The 17,326-nt window shown below is 45.2% G+C and overlaps 1 long non-coding RNA gene across 2 annotated transcripts; it reads right to left on the reverse strand.

Annotated features, from left to right (window-relative positions):
• Positions 1–11,840: 11,840 nt before the first annotated feature.
• Positions 11,841–12,957, reverse strand: LOC127000062 (uncharacterized). Of its 2 annotated transcripts, none has more exons than XR_007753765.1 (3): positions 12,608–12,957; positions 12,352–12,405; positions 11,841–12,316 (listed from the first exon to the last, which is right to left on the reverse strand). It is a non-coding gene; the product is annotated as an uncharacterized LOC127000062 (long non-coding RNA). The 2 variants fall into 2 exon arrangements; XR_007753766.1 differs by having other exon boundaries at positions 12,352–12,408.
• Between the last annotated feature and the right edge of the window lie 4,369 nt (positions 12,958–17,326).

Genomic DNA, 17,326 nt, shown 5'->3' on the forward strand with positions numbered 1-17,326 from the left:
TACAGCCAACGAAGTCGGTCTGTCGACGAGGGCTGGTGTGTCTTCTGTAGTAATACTAGTAATCCATGCAGTATATTCCAATGGTAGTATGAGGTTTCGAGTTGAGTTGACGGTCGGTAGTTTCCCCTTTGTAACGGCACTCTTTGATGTAGTTCTTCACTGGCTGGGTCTGTTGTTTTCCTCCTTTTCTTTCCTTCGGTTTTCTCTAATCATCCAAAATTTCTGTACTGTTGTTTTTGCTTCTTCAATGTAATTATTTTCAAGTTAGTATTCCCCGATTATGTCTTCTTCTATAAATGGTCGTTGCAGCCTCACACTTTTCGTTCGCTCTTCTGTTTAAGCTGGGCACCAAAGCAGGAAGTGTCTCAGGTCTTCTAGTTCGGCTTCACACATGTCACATTTTGTTTCTTCTTGCCGGTGTCAATTTTTGTCCTTCAGTTTCAGGTTGTTTATTCTACATCTGAATACTGATTCTGAGGCTTGGTTGTTGCTGCATATTCTCTTGTCTCCATTTTCTATGTATCTTAAGGCTTGATTTCTCGTCCATTTCTCTCTTCCACTCTCTTGTATCCAGTTCTCTCATTTTCTTCTTTATACTTTCCTTTGTCTCATTCCTCACATTCACACTCAGTACCTCTGTTACTCTCAATTCTTTCGACAAATCTTTCACCTACCTACTTTGTCTTCTATATTATCTCTTCTCCCACCCTCCTCACCAAATCATATCCTTCTACTACTAATAGAACAGAATATATTAGGTACTTCCAATGACTCTCCCTTATCCTGTTCTGAACTTTAGATGCTCTTATTTCCTCCCCCTGAGTGCTGCTTCCTGTGCATATGTTGGTGCCTCCCAGATCTTCCTATGCACCACATTCTCTATCCTTTGTATTTGTAATTTACCTATGTCTGTCTTTGTTATATTCATTACATTTACCCCGTACAGAATGTATGGCAGTGCTATATCTTTCCAATAAGTCTTTCCTATTAGCATTCTGGGACAACTCTTTTCAATTCCAAGAAAAAGATGGCGCAACTATAAAACACTTGCCTGCGCTGGGGTCGACCATCAGGCCTGACCAAGAGAGCCTACCGGCGCCACAGGCGAAATCGTAAAAAAACAAACAAACATTGTTGGTCATATTTGCCAATCTTCTCGCTTTCCTGAACATTTCTTCCTTCTGCGTTTGGAAACAGTTTCTTTTGTCATTAACTATTATTCCTAAATATTTAATTCGGTTAATCTAGTTAACTACTGCTTCTAATATACCAAAAAAAAAATAGCATGCGGAGTGCATAGGATACTTCATTTGTTTCACATTTGTTAAGGTTTTAGTTACCGATTCATACCATTTTACTGCGTCAACGGCTTAAATATGTAGGGAAACCTTGAGATTTATAAGTCCAATGTTTATCTGTTCACCACGGTGCTTTTCGTCTGACTGAACCTTGTAACGGAACCTACTTGGTATTCATGCGCTGAAGAAAGTAGTTCCTCTCTTAGAAATATGTGCAACGTCCATGGATCACTACGATTTCGGAGATAAAACGGTCTTTAAGAGTTCTAAGTTATTTTCTTCTATATATTAAAGCAAAGTATTTGTATTTTATAATTCTAAAGGACTACATTCATGAAGTGTTACTACGCGGGGCTGACACCTGAAGCTTAGTTCTATCGCTGCCACGATGGACGGATAGACCGACACTCTAATCTTCTTTAGTCTCCTCAAAATATAATTCTACATCACCTCTCAGTAAGTGTTAACTGAGTATTTAACCTCTTTATTGGTATGCATGTAGTTTGAGAAAAGGACCGGTTACTATTCCATTCTATACCAGATGTTTGTCCTGTGACACGTGTCACTTAGATTCGCCCATGAGGCACCTCGCGCCACATTGCGGGGTCAAATAACCCAAAATCGAGTCCTTGTGACCTTCAATACTACCATATTCGAACAGTGACACGGGCGTGTGACATGGGTTGCGCTTGGTGACTCGCGGTAGCATCAAGCTGTGACAAGCACATGTCAGAAACCAACCGGATATTGTTCAACGCGCGCTACTCAAAATTTGAGTAAAATGGAGACCACCGGTGATAGAAAGCAATCGTTAGGTCACTCCCGGGTCAGTTGACAGCAAGAACGTCAGTGCTGGATGACAACGGTCACAAATCGGTTTTATTTTGTACCCCAAAGTACTCGGTAACAATGATCTAGCATCAACTTAACAGAAGAGGGTGGGTTACCTTCAGTATTGTACCATATGTAATTATGAAACTTGACATTTCCTTAGAGTTGCTCTACTTCTAGGGTCTTTTTCCCTAGGAGGTTATAATATGTGTGTGTGTGGGGGGGGGGGGGGGGCCAGGGGGGGCGGCGCCACCCCTGGTTAGGAGGTTAGGTTATGTCAAGTTCGGTTGGGGAAGTTTAAATATATTCGACATGACATTTCCCTTGCGTTGCTCTACTTCTAGGGTCTTTTTCCCTAGGAGGATATAATGTGGGGGAGTCCCCCTCTGGTAAGGAGGGGGGTCGAGGGGGACGAAGCCTCCCCTCGTTAGAGGTTAGGTTATGTAAAGTTCGGTTGGGGTAGTTTAAATATATTCGACATGATATTTCCCTAGAGTTGCTCTACTTCTAGGGTCTTTTTCCCTAGGAGGTTTATAATGTCGGGGGGGGGGGGAAGGGGTCCTGGGGGCTGCGCCCCCCCGGGTTAGGAGGGGGGTCGAGGGGGCAAAGCCCCCCGTTAGAGGTCGGTTGGGATAGTTTAAATATATTCGACATGAGGTGTGGGCTGTCGAAAATTACGCAGCGCGAGACGGATTTGGGCGGCGGTGGTGGGGGGGTGGGGGGGTGACAAGCTCGACACTCGTCAACACCGGCTGCAGCGGCTGCTAGGTTATGTTATAATAGATTACAAGAGTATACGTCAGGGACTTTCCTTACTTTCGAGACCAGGGAATTTTCCATATTTTAGTGATTTTTTATGGAAATTTTGGAAGCCAATTTTTCAGTGATTTTGCTTTCCCCCCCAAATAAAAACTTGGTTCCTCACAGGTCCCCAGGCTTGTGTTGTGGGGTAGGGGGGCTGGGGTGGTGGAGGGGGAGAAGTGGTTCTTCTGTAGTTTTACCTTTAATTATATCCCCAACACTGATACCCTCTATTCTTTCTGTTTTCTTCTGAAACTTCATATCTCCTCTCTCGCTAAATCAGATTCCTCGAAGTTGGGCATTCTGTATCGTCTCCGCCAGTTCTTCTCCCCTGCGCAGTTGCTATCCATATACAGGGGCCTTGTCCGCCTTCGTATGGAGTATGCATCTTACGTGTGGGGGGGCTCCACCCACACAGCTCTTCTGGACAGAGTGAAGGCTAAGGCTCTTCGTCTCATCAGGACTCCTCCTCCTTCTGATAGTCTTCTACCTCTTAAATTCCGCCGCGATGTTGCCTCTCTTTCTATCTTCTATCGATATTTCCACGCTGACTGCTCTTCTGAACTTGCTAACTGCATGCCTCCCCCCCTTCCCGCGGCCCCGCTGCACACGACTTTCTACTCAGGCTCATCCCTATACTGTCCAAACCCCTTATGCAAGAGTTAACCAGCATCTTCACTCTTTCATCCTTCACGTTGGTAAACTCTGGAATAATCTTCCTTCATCTGTATTTCCTCCTACCTACGACTTGAACTCTTTCAAGAGGAGGGTATCAGGACACCTCTCCTCCCGAATCTGACCTTGCTTTTGGCCACCTCTTCTGATTCTTTTGTGGGAGTAGCGATTAGCGGGCTATTTTTTTTTTTTTTGTGCCCTTGAGCTGCCTCCTTTGTTGTTAAAAAAAAAAAAACTATATCTAACCTAATCTTTAAAACAAGGAAACTGGACAAATGGAGAAACCATTTCTGTAGCTGATGCTAGATAATTACTAGAGTTCCTTGTGTACATGATTGTCCTTAAAGTTCCTCTTCGAAGAAGTGCAGTATCCCTTGACTACAGCCCAACTGACGAAGGAAGATTGTTTCAGAGTTTACCAGCGTGAGGGATGAAAGAGTGAAGATGCTGGTTGACTCTTGCATAAGGGGTTTAGACAGTATAGGCATGAGCAGAAAGTCGTGTGCAGCGGGGCCGCGGGAGGGAGGAAGGCATGCAGTTAGCAAGTTCAGAAGAGCAGTCAGCATGAAAATATCGATAGAAGATAGAAAGAGAGGCAACACGGCGGCGGAATTTAAGAGGTAGATGACTATCAGTATGAGGAGGAGAGCTGATGAGACGAAGAGTCTTTGACTCCACTCTGTCAAGGAGAGCTGTGTGAGTGGAGCCCGCCCCACACATGAGATGCATAGTTACTCCATACGAGAGCGAACAAGGCCCCTGTAAATAGAGAGCAACTGTGCGGGGGAGAAGAACTGACGGAGACGGTACAGAATGCCCAGCCTCGAGGAAGCTGATTTAGTAAGAGATGAGATATGATGTTTCCAGTTGAGATTTTGAGTTAAGGATAGACCGAGGATGTTTAGTGTTGAAGAAGGTCTGAGGCTAAGCGTTCTGTTGCCTCCAGCCTTGAATCGTTAAGTTCCTGTAGAGTGGGTCTCCTATTAAAAGAAGTTGAGTAATGCAGAGTGGAATCATCGGCGTAGGAATGGATAGGACAGTTCGTTTTGGAAAGAAGATCATCAATGAACAACAGAAAGAGAGTGGGAGATAGGACAGAACCCTGTGGGACACCACTGTTAATAGGTTTAAGGGAAGAACAGTGACCGTCTACCACAGCAGAAATAGAACGGTCAGAAAGGAAACTGGAGATAAAGGTACAAAGAGAAGTATAGAAACCGTAGGAGGGTAGTTTGGAAGGCAAAGATTTGTACCAGACCCTATCAAAAGCTTTTGATATGTCCAGCGCAACAGCAAAGGTTTCACCGAAACGGCTAAGAGAGGATGATCAAGAGTCAGTTAGGAAGGCAAGGAGATCACCAGTAGAACGCCCCTTGCGGAACCCATACTGGCGATCAGATAGAAGGTCAGAAGTGGAAAGGTGCTTTTGAATCTTCCGGTTAAGGATTAACTCAAAAGCTTTAGATAGACAAGAAAGTAAAGCTATACGACGGTAGTTTGAGGGATTGGAACGGTCACCCTTCTTAGGCACAGGCTGTACAAAGGCATACTTCCAGCATGAAGGAAAGATAGATGTTAATAGGCAGAGACGAAAGAGTTTGACCAGGCAGGGTGTCAGCAGAGAAGCACAGTTTTTAAGGACAATAGGAGGCACTCCATCAGGTCCATAAACCTTCTGAGATTTGAGGTCAGAGAGGGCATAGAAAACATCATTAGGAAGAATCTTAATAACAGGCATAAAGGAGTCAGAGGGGGGATGAGTAGGAGGAATATGCCCAGAATCGTCCATGGTGGAGTTCTTACAGAAAGTCTGAGCGAAGAGTTCATCCTTAGAGACAGATGAGACGGCAGTGCTGCCGTTAGGGTTAAGGAGAGGAGGGAAAGAAGAAGAAGTGAAATTGGAGGAGATATTTTTGGCTAGATGCCAGAGGTCAGGGGAAGAATTAGTAGAAGCAAGGTGTTGACATTTTCTATTTATAAAAGAGGTTTTGGTAAGTCGGAGAATAGATTTGGCATGATTCCGGGCTGAAATGTGTAGATCAAAGTTAGTGGGAGTTCGAAGGCTCTGAAAACTTTTGTGAGCTGCCTCTCTATCTTTAATAGCACGAGAACAAGCGTGATTAAACCAAGGCTTTTTAGCATGAGGAGTGGAGAAAGTACGTGGAATGTATGCCTCCATTCCAGAGACAATCACCTCTGTGATGCGCAGAGCACACACAAAGGGGTCTCTCTCCTGGAAGCAGTAATCATTCCACGGGAAATCGGAAAAGTACATCCTCAGGTCGTCCCACCGAGCTGAAGCAAAATGCCAGAAGCATCGCCTCTTCGGTGGGTCCAGAGGATGTACAGGAGCGATAGGACAGGATTCAGAAATAAGGTTATAATCGGAGGAGCCCAACGGAGAGAACAGTTTGACAGAGTAAGCAGAAGGATTAGAGGTACGGAAGAGGTCTAGAATGTTGGGCTTGTCTCCAAGACGGTCGGGAATACGAGTAGGGTGCTGAACCAACTGCTCTAGGTCGTTGAGGAGAGCAAAGTTGTAGGCTTGTTCACCAGGCTGGTCAGTGAAAGAGGATGAAAGCCAAAACTGGTGGTGAACATTGAAATCTCCCAAGATGGAGATTTCAGCGAAGGGAGAGTGGGTCAAGATGTGCTCCACTTTAGAGTTCAAATAGTTAAAGAGTTTTACATAGTTAGTAGAGTTAGGTGAGAGATAAACAGCACAGATGTATTTAGTAATAGAATGACGATGAAGTCTTAGCCAGATGGTGGAAAATTCAGAAAAGTCAAGGTCGTGGGCACGAGAGCAAGTGATGTCGTTGCGCACGTAGGCGCAACATCCAGCTATGGATTGAAATTTAGGATATAGTAGGAGGGAACAGAGTAGAGGTTGTTGTCAGTAGCCTCAGAAACCTGTGTTTCGGTGAGGAAGAGAAGGTGAGGTTTAGAGGAGGAGAGATGGTGTTCCACAGAATGAAAATTAGAACGGAGACCGCGAATGTTGCAGAAATTGATAAGGAGGAGGAGTTATCAGGACACCTCTCAAGTCGGCAGCCAGAAGGGGAGTCCTCCCTGGGGGAATTTATGGTCCCCCCCCCAGGCGGGGACTCCGAGGCAGTGTTTTCGTTAGCCATTTTGAATTTTGAATTTTGGGAAAAGGTGTGTGTGTTTTGTGAATGTAGTGTGGTGTAGAAAGAGAGAGGAACTGTCTTTAGAGAGGATGCTGAACTGCTCTCTGGTGTTGGTGAGACAAAAGGGAAACGGTTAGTGAGGACATGGGAAGGGTCTTTGAAGGGCTTCAGCACCCTCCTCGCTTCCCATATATCCTCACCGGGAGTAGCTCACGCCCGTTCGGTAGGCGTCTTCCTACCTACTCCTGCTATTGGTTAGTTAAGGCTCGGTTTGGGTTAGGTTTTTGTTAGGTTTAGGTTAGATTAGGTTAGGTTAGGTTTGGGGAGGTACTGAGGTCGGATAGAAAAAAAAATAATAAAGTATTCGCATTAAGACTTGAAAATTTCAGGATATGTTCGGAATATGATTTCCTTCATTGTGTATGCATAATTTCATGTAAATATTTTGACGTGCATGACGTCATGACCTCATAACTTCATGCAGATAAATTTATTAAAAATGCTCTAATGGCCTTATTATTTGTTAGTAAGAATTTGTCATTTGCATGTGAATATGTATATGTTATCTAAATCGACGTAGATATTGTTTTTTGCAAAGTTCCCCATACGTCATGAACTGTCCTTGGTGCATGACGTAGCTTGTCATAACGTCACACCAATATGTTGATTTTGCACACTTACTTTCTCCTAATACTATGTATTATATTAACTTTTTTGAAAAAAATCGTCTATACATTTAGTTGTCCCCTTACTAGCAATAAACACACAAAGTTTCAAGTAAATCTGTTTTATTTTGGATTTTTCATAAATATTTTATTTAAAAATCAATATTTGCGAGTAATGGCACCTCAAAGTTTGAAAAGCCCTGGTTCTGATTAGGTTTGGGTTAAGTTTTGGTAAGGTTTGGGTTAAGTTTGGATTATGTTTGGGTTAAGTTTGGGTTAGGTTTGGATTAAGTTTGGGAGAGGTTTATGTTAGGTTAGGTTAAGTTTATATGAGGTTTGGGTTGGGCTGATGTTAATTTTTAAGTTTGGGTGTGGTGAGGTTTGGGTTGGTTGAGGTTAGGTTTGGGTTAAGTTTGGGTTAGGTTTAGGTTAGGTTTGGGTTAAGTTTGGGTTAGGTTTAGGCGAGGTTTGGGTTAAGTTTTGGGTAACCTAAGCTTAATCCAAATCTAACCTAAATCTAACTCAAACCCAAACTTAATCCTAACTTAACCTCAATGTAACCCTCATTTAGCTCAAACCTATCCCAAGCTTAACCAAAACCTAACTTAACGCAAACCTAACGAAACTTGTCCCAAATCTAGACCATCCTAAACTAAACCTAACCTATACTTAACCTAAATTTAACGTAAACCTAACTGAAACTTAACCTAAACCTAGCCGAAACCTAACCCAAACTTAACCAAAACCTAACCTAAACATAACCCTAACCTATATCAAACATAACCCAAACCTCTCCTAAACCTAACCCATACTTTACAGTAACCGAACCTAAACCTAACCCGAACTTAACCCAAACCTAACTTAAACGTAACCCAAACTTAACCTAAACCTAACCTAAACTAAACCCAAACCTAACCTAAACCTAACGCAAACTTAACCCAAACCTAACCTAACCTAACCCAAACCTATCCCAAACCTATCCTTAACTAACCTAACCTAAATCTAACCTTAACTTAAACTTAAAACTAAATATAATCTAAACCTAACTCGATCTAACATAAACCTGATCGAAACCTATCCTAAACCTAACCTAAACCTAAACATAACCTAACTTAAACCCAGAATAAACCTAGCCTAAACTGAAAAAGTTCACTACTGACCCCTCACATGGTCTTCAAAATCTTTGTTGTGGCATCCAACCATGATCGTTCATTAGCTTGCGTGTGTGCTCCAGTCGCAGGATCTACATAATGTTGTTGGTGGTTCACTGTAAAATGGCGGTAACACGTGGTATTTAGATTACTATACGCTGGCCATTCATCAGAATGAATTACGAAACTTTTCATATAGGCCGGGCAGGAGGTAACATGAAGTAATAACCTGACTGTGGTCAGGTCATTACTCCGGTCAAAATATAAGGTCTCCGGAGACGGGTCATATCATTCAGGTGTCAGGTGAGGAGCACTCAGGTAACAATACAACATCAGACGAGGTCTCAGGAGACAGGTCAGACCGGTAGACCGCACGCTAAAGTAGCACCACACTGGGTGCATATTGGGGTTGACTAGAAATACTGTGGTAGACCGCATACTAAAATAACACCAGAAAGGCTTTTTTACATTTTTTTGATGATTTTAATGTTTATCACAGACTGATCGGATTCAATTTCCCCAACTGACCGACATGGTATCTCTGCATTTGATTTTTCTGATATTGCTGGTTGTGAGCAATTAGTTACTGGAGCAACTCATATTTCTGGTAATCTGCTTGATATTGACTGATGTTAGTGGGGTTGCTAGTGTCCAGACAATTGCACCAATTGGATCTTCAGGCTGCAGTGATCTGCCTTGTAGTATTCAGCTGGATTTCCCTATTTTTTTTTTTTTTTTTACAGCAAAGGAGACAGTTCAAGGGCACAAAAAAAGTAAACATTAATAAAAAAAAGCCCGCTACTCGCTGCTCCTAAAAATAATCCAAAGAGGTGGCCGAAAGATAGGTCAGTTTCGGGAGGAGAGGTGTCCTGATACCCTCCTCTTGAAAGAATTCAAGTCGTAGGCAGGAGGAAATACAGATGAAGGAAGATTGTTCCAGAGTTTACCAGCGTGAGGGATGAAAGAGTGAAGATGCTGGTTAACCCTTGCATAAGGGGTTTGGACAGTATAGGGATGAGCATGAGTAGAAAGTCGAGTGCAGCGGGGCCGCGGGAGGGGGGGAGGCATGCAGTTAGCAAGTTCAGAAGAGCAGTCAGCGTGGAAATATCGATAGAAGATAGAAAGAGAGGCAACATTGCGGCGGAATTTAAGAGGTAGAAGACTATCAGTATGAGGAGGAGAGCTGATGAGACGAAGAGCCTTAGCCTCCACTCTGTCCAGAAGAGCTGTGTGAGTGGAGCCCCCCCACACATGAGATGCATACTCCATACGAGGGCGGACAAGGCCCCTGTATATGGACAGCAACTGTGCAGGGGAGAAATACCTAGTATTTCCAACACTAGGCAAGTTTTACTTAAGTCTAGAATAAACTAGAATGGTATTCACAATGTATTTGATAACATTAATTGGAATTATATTTATAATGTTCCCTGCTCCGTTACTGCATTGAATACAGTGCTTTTAGACATAACTAGATTTGCGCCTACTAAAACACTTCGATCTCGGTCCCGTGATAAACCATGGTTTAATGAGCAATATCATCAGGCTTACCGAGACAAGAATACTGCCTTTAATCTCTGATCTGCTTATAGATCTCGTCTTTCTTGGGAGAATTATGTAAATATGCTTAACACTCGAATAAGGTGTACAGGGAGGCTCAATCTACATATTATGCTCATTTGAGGGAGGTTCTTTCTGGTGCTACTCAACCTCATATATGGTGGTCAACCCTTAAATCATCACTATTTGGTATTGAGTCCTTTGTTCCTCCTTTATTGAAGCCCGATAGCAGTGTTACACATTGTCCCCTTAAAAAGCCAACATTTTAGCTGATTGCTTTAGTTCTAAGCAAAGTATGGAGGAAATTCAGTTGCCTCTGAGTTGTCATCCATTACCACGTTTCAGTTCTATTGCATTTAGGTCCTCTGAATTAAGGTATTTTTTCTATTGAATTTGCATGCTAATGGGGGAAAAGATCCTAATGGTCTGTTTCCTTTGCTCTTAAAATAACTTAGTAGTCAACTACTCCCCAAACTAGCTGTTATTTTCCGTATTTCAGTTCGTCGGGGATCATTTCCTGTGTGCTGGCGCTTTGGCAATATTACCCCAATACCCAAAAGTTCCTCCTCCTCTCCTGTTTTATCTAAAAAAAAAAAAAAAAAAAAACCCGTTTTCTGGTCAAGAGTCTTCCTGTTTATTTAAAACCGTTTTTACCTGAGATGCAGTTTGGTTTTAGAAAAAAGACTTTAGTGCTTAGTCTGTCGACTCTAACTTGAGCCATATACAAGTATGAGTCACAGTCCAATGGTCCACAATGTCTCCTAAACATCAAACATGGAATAGGGTTGTACCTGAATTTAGAACAAGGGCTGATGGATGGAACAGGTTATGAACTGAGTGAAATCAGAGATCACCTCAATAGTATAGAAGATAATACTTGTAATTTTCGAAATAGAGATGCTGAAATTGTCCCTCTGAATCAGGTAAGAAATTATATCGACTTAACATCCACAAGACAAAGCTAAATCAGTTATGGTTCATCATACATTTACCTGTACATCACATGTTCTAGGAGATTCAACAAACTTCACAGACCCCATAAAGGTTAGTGCTAACATCATCAGAAAACCTCTCAATGATTATGATCTCGGTCTCGAAGACATACTTTGTGATGCCCAAGACCTTCAACATGCGTGCATTGATATGCGACAGACTTTGCATTCATGATATGCATGGGCGTTCGTTTTCGTCCATGATAGTATTAAATCATTATTTAAAAAGCGATTGTTTTTTCCTGCATTTTTTAAAGATAAAGTGTACTTTTATCAGAAGAACGAGATGACTCACAAACTACATCCTGTACACACTTCTCTGCTACATTCATGATAGTTATAGTGGCCGTTTCACATTTTGAAAGCATAAAGACTACCTAAGAACTTGAGGATGGGACCAGGGATACGCATATCACTGCACGGTATCATTTCTGAACTGATTCACAGGGACAATCTTAGCATCTCTTTTGCGAAAATTATAAGTAGTATTGATACCTTTGAGATGGTCTCTCATTTCACTCAGTTCATAACCTGTTCCATCCATCAGCCCTTGTTCTAATTCAGGTAAAACCCTATTCCATGCTTGTTGCTTAGGAGACATTGTGGGCCTTTGGGCTGACTCATACCTGTATATGTACTTAGTCATGCACTCACTGTGGTAATAAATGTCAGCACCAAATACAGAGCTGGCTTTTTGAAGATCGCAGATTCTAGTAAACGCTGTGTGAGGGAAAACGGGAGGCCACGATCTCTCGCCCTCAATATTAAGATGTAATAGCCAGGAATGCCTAATAGCCCTTTGGAGAGGAAAACAGCACAAAATAAGGGTGAGTGTATTAACACAAACAAAGACAACAAATTGACCACAAAGTAATCAAACCACTGTAGTGTGCAAAAGGGGTTGGCCTGCTAAGTCACCGGGGTTGGGTGCACCGGTTGTAATCCTCTCAGCTAAAGGCCAGGGAAGTGAAGTCCATAGGCTGGAATGCAGTGGGAGACAGCAGTGGTGACTTGGTCGGGCGGTACAGCCAGGGGAGAAGCAGCAAGGAGCCCAGACACGCAGCTTTCCCAGTGAGACGAAGGACCAGCGTGAGGTTGAGAAGGCGAGGTGTGCACTCTGTGGTGGTGAGCTGGTGTCTGCCTTAGCCCGCTAGCCGGGCTATGACGTCGGCTCGGAAGTAGGAGGAGCCAGGGCGGAACGAGGCCGGCAGACTTAACAAGGCCCAGACTTAACAAGGCCGGCAGACTTAACAAGGCCGGCAGGGCGTAGTTACCCCTCACACGGCCCCCCAAACAAGAATCTGCTGGAAGTAGATTACACCAAAAGTTAACAAGACCTGCTCAGTAGGTTAGCACCCAAATTATTTTTGCCTGCCACATGAACGACTCTGAACTTGTAGGCTTGAAGAGACAAAGCCCAACGAAGCAGTCTATCATTCTTTCCTTTGAATGTTGACAGGTACAAAAGAGGCTTGTGATCTACCTCTAAAATAAACTCCTTACCGCGTAGGTAGAAGTCAAACCTGTTGATGGCGAAGATGACTGCAAGGCACTCTCGTTCAATCGTGGAGTACCTTGTTTCACGGTCGAGTAACTTCCGACTGGCATAGGCGACGGGATGTGGACAGTCGCTGTAGTACTGCAGAAGGACTGCTCCAATCCCGCGGCTGGAGGCATCGGTCCTCAGAACGAAGATCAGATCCGGGTTCGGCAGACGAAGCACTGGTGGCGAGACCATCTTATCCTTGAGGTGTTTGAACCGCACCAACAAGTCTTCACTCCAAGCCAACGGTTCGGGAACATTCTTCTTGAGCAAGTCTGACAAAGGGCCGGTGTATTCAGCTGCCTGTGGGATAAACATGAGGTAAAATGATACAAGCCCAAGGAAAGCTTTGAGAAATTTCTTGGTGGTAGGTGGAAGCATGATGGTGATGGCATCGGTCTTGTCATGCTGAGGTTGAAGATACGTCCCGTCGACGATGAATCCAAGGTAACGAATGGAGGGGACTCCGAAACGACACTTGGATGGCTTGACGGTGAGATGATGTTCCCTCAACCGTCCCAGGACTCCTCGAAGAGCTTCAAGATGCGTGGATCAGTCCTATGAATAAACAAAAATATTATCGAAGTAGAAGGAGACGTTAGAGATCCCACCAAGCACAATGCGCATGAGGCGTATGTAGGTAGCATAGGCAGTAGAGAGACCGAAGGGCATGCGGCGAAACTCCATCAATCCTAGGTGGGTTGGGAAAGCTGTGAGAGCTTTGGCGTTGTCTGTGAGAGGTACCTGGTAATACGCCTTGCACAGATCCAACTCGCTGAAATACTTGGATCCTGAGAATTTATGCAAATCCTCGGTAATGTTGCAGGTGGGTTCAGCATGAAAAACTGTGATGGATTTTAATTGTCAATAGCCATTCTGTAGGAATTGTCTGGTTTCCTTACCATCACAACAGGAGAACAGTGAGGAGAGGACGAGCTTTGGATGATTCCTTGCTGGAAGAGAGTCTCGACTTCTTGTCTGAAAGATGGCTGAAGATGAACAGGGACGGGATAAATCTTGGTTTGGACTCGGTCGGTCGTGGTGAGAGTGATGTGTTCTAGGATAGTGCAGTGACTTGGAACATCCGAAAAGACATCAGCAAATTCCCTGAGGAGATCTTCAATGTTGGCGTTCTGGTCCCAGGTGAGGGATTCTCCTACCTGAAGCTTTCCGGTAGCAGGGACCTCTAAGGAACTCTGTGTCGTCGGGAGCTGAAAAACTTCGTTAGAAACTTGCTCCTCGATGACTGCGGGTCCATCTTTCCCAGGCGCCGAGAGTGCTTCTAGGGTGGCAACTTCATCCAGGACCTGTATACACTGAACTTGAGCCCTGCGATGGTACTTTTTCAGGATGTTGACGTGGAAGACTTTAGGTTCTTGGGGAAGATCAACGAGGTAGTCTACTTTACCCCTTTTCTGTAGGATCCGGTAGGGGCCCTTCCAGGACACAAGGAGCTTGCTGGTGTCGCTGGGTAGAAGAACGAGGACCTCGTCTCCTGGGTTGAAGCTCCTACCTTGAGACTTTAGATCAAAATAAGTCTTGTAGAGGCGGCGGCTGACTTCAGCGTTCTGGGCGGCGATCTTGCTACATTCCTCCAATTTATCCCGTAGCTCATGAACGTACTGGAAGCTGGTCCGTTCTTCCTGTTGAAGGGTCTTGTCCTCCCGAAGGTCGCGCAACACTGAGAGAGGACCACGGATGCTGCGACCATAGAGCAGCTCGAAGGGCGAGAATCCTATCCTGTCACTGGGAGTTTCTCGGAGGGCAAACAGAGTAGGTGTTAAATACCTGTGCCACTCACGTGGTTTCTCGCTGCAGAGCTTCCTCAGGATGGCTTTCAGGGGACCGTGCAGCCTTTCAATGCGACCGTTGTCACTGGGGTGGTAAGGCGTAGTAAAGATCGACTTGACCCCCTAGTAGTCGATGTAGTTCTTGCATCAGGGCTGAAGTGAATTGGGTCCTACGATCAGACAGAACTTCACGAGGGATGCCGACTCTGGAGAAGATAGTGAGAAGAGCTTCAGCAACTGAGATAGAGTCGACATCCTTTAGTGGCAGGGCCTCAGGGAAGCCTGTGGAAAAGTCGATGAGAGTTAGGATATACCTGTGTCCGGCAGAGGAAGGAGGGGAGAGTGGTCCAACCAGATCAATGGCAACACGAGCAAAGGGCTCGGTAACGCTGGGCATAGGCTGGAGGGGGGCTGGTCTTACTCGCCCCTTTTGAGAGAAGCGCTGGCACTTGTCACAAGAACGGCAGTGTACTCTGATGTCAGTACCCATCCAAGGCCAGAAGAATTGATCGGCGACTTTCTGTTCAGTCTTGCGATGGGAGTAGTGACCAGCTAAAGGGTTCTCATGTGCTACATTTAATACGATGGGCCGGCACTTACGTGTAACGACCAAACATAATTTTCCCAACTTCTCTGGACGCCGTGAAGTAAGGCACTTCCGGTAGAGGAGTCCTTCTTGGAAAAGGAACTGAAAGGTGGAGTTGTTGCGGACTTGGTCGGTCTCTCCCGTTGCAGCCTTGGCTCGTGCGACGGACAGAGTATCGCAGGACATCTGAAGACGACCAGACTCCTCAGGGGTGACGGACAGTGGCTGGAGATCAGGAAGATGAAGGGGATGAAGGCGCTTCATCCTAGCCGTCGAGGCTCGAGTCTCGACTACACACACCTGTGGGGAAGTAGAAGAGACTAGAGAGTCAGGATAGACGGGGGTTGACTTGGCAAAGCTCTGGGCCGGAGGTGTAATAACGTTGGAAGATGAGGGAAGTATAGCGGGTTCAGAAGCAGGAGGTTGAGGACCGTAGTCGAAGGCAGGGTATGGCTCCTTGGGGACCCGTACCCCAGGGACATCGCCAATCAAGACGCTGGCAAACTTGATGGGAGCCCGGACTACGTCAGTCCAGCCTTCAAAGTAGGGACAACTGACGTAACAGTGGAGAACAGGGAAGGTGTCAACCCGCCCCAGGTAGTCGGCTACTTGACACCGGCGGCAGTTGGTGAGGTCGGCATCAGGGAGAACTTCGTCGGCCACGACAATGCAGGTACACCCAGAATCCCTAAAGATGGAAGAGGTCCAAGATCCATTAACAGTACCGGCAACAAGGGGTCGAGGAACACGGTGCTCAGAGAGGCAAAATCCTACCGTGAAAGGTTGAGATGGAGGACTCTCTTTGAAGGCCCGTGGATTCTTGGGACACCGGGGCCTAATGTGGCCTAACTCACCACAGCCATGACACTTGATGGTGGAGGAAGTAGTCGGTGTGGATGACGTGCGAGCTAGTGGTGACGTCTTCGACGTGGGCTTCAAGGGTCGGGGAGCAGGTTTGGCCGAGGATCGACTGGAGTAGTGTGCCGTGGTCCAATCATCAGCTAGCTGGACTGCGCTGTCGAGAGACGAGGGTCTGTGCTCTTTGATAAAAGTGCGGAGGTCAGGACTCAAAGAAGCCAAGAACTGGTCCAGTACCATGAATTTCTTCAAGGAATCAAAATCTGCCGGAACCTTAGAAGCCTCCAACCAGCTCTGGAATAGACGGGTTAAGTGAACAGCAAACTGAGTATAATTTTCCCCGTCTCTAATCTTGGCAGAGCGGAAATCGAGGCGATATCCATCTGAAGTCTTCTTGAATCCTGCCAGCAAGGACATTCTCAGCGCGTCGTAATCACTGGTAATCTCAGGAGAAAGGGAGACGTACAACTCTGCTGCTCTTCCTGTCAACAGACACCCCAACCTGACAGCATACGTATCCTGGTCGAGCTGTAACAGTTCCGCTACTCTCTCAAAGCGAGTGAGATAGGTAGCTATATCCTCTCCGTCCTGGTATGCTGGCAACTTGGGACGAGCAGCTGCCTCAGGGATGGTGAGAGTGGCAGGCTTACTTTGCGCGGACAGACGCATTCGCTCAGTTTCAGCTGTAAGTCGAGCAAGTTCTAACCTTTCCTGTCGCTCCGCTTCTTCTTTCCGTTCTTGTCGCTCCGCGGCTCGTTCTTCCCGCTCGTAGGCCTGCATCTGGATGACATAGTGTCCAACGTCTGTTCCCGAGAAGCCTAATTCCACAGCCTGCTTCTTAAGTTCCTCGACGGAAGCCATGGTAAAGACAAATGTAACATAAATGAAGAAATACCAATACCCAAAAGAAATACCAAAACAATCAAAACATAAGGAAACAACACCTCGCTACAACCGACAAACACAACGTGGACGGCAGTAATAAGACTGTAGAAAATCTGTCAGTCTTGACACTGAAGTGATAAAAGAGATTACTCGCAGTGAACAAAAAAGTATACAAAACAGTACACAAAAATATCAACTCACAGGAAAGGACGTCTGTAAGGAACTCACTTCCGGGCCTCAGACAGTGAGTGCGCGCTCAAGGCGACTTCAAAGCTGTAATCCTTCCAAGGGACTGGAACAACAGATTAGACAATTAATCAGACATGTCCAAATCCTGGCGAGGTCGCCACATGTGAGGGAAAACGGGAGGCCACGATCTCTCGCCCTCAATATTAAGATGTAATAGCCAGGATTGCCTAATAGCCCTTTGGAGAGGAAAACAGCACAAAATAAGGGTGAGTGTATTAACACAAACAAAGACAACAAATTGACCACAAAGTAATCAAACCACTGTAGTGTGCAAAAGGGGTTGGCCTGCTGAGTCACCGGGGTTGGGTGCA

This window comes from Eriocheir sinensis, chromosome 17, assembly GCF_024679095.1.
Source record: "Eriocheir sinensis breed Jianghai 21 chromosome 17, ASM2467909v1, whole genome shotgun sequence".
NCBI lineage: Eukaryota > Metazoa > Arthropoda > Malacostraca > Decapoda > Varunidae > Eriocheir > Eriocheir sinensis.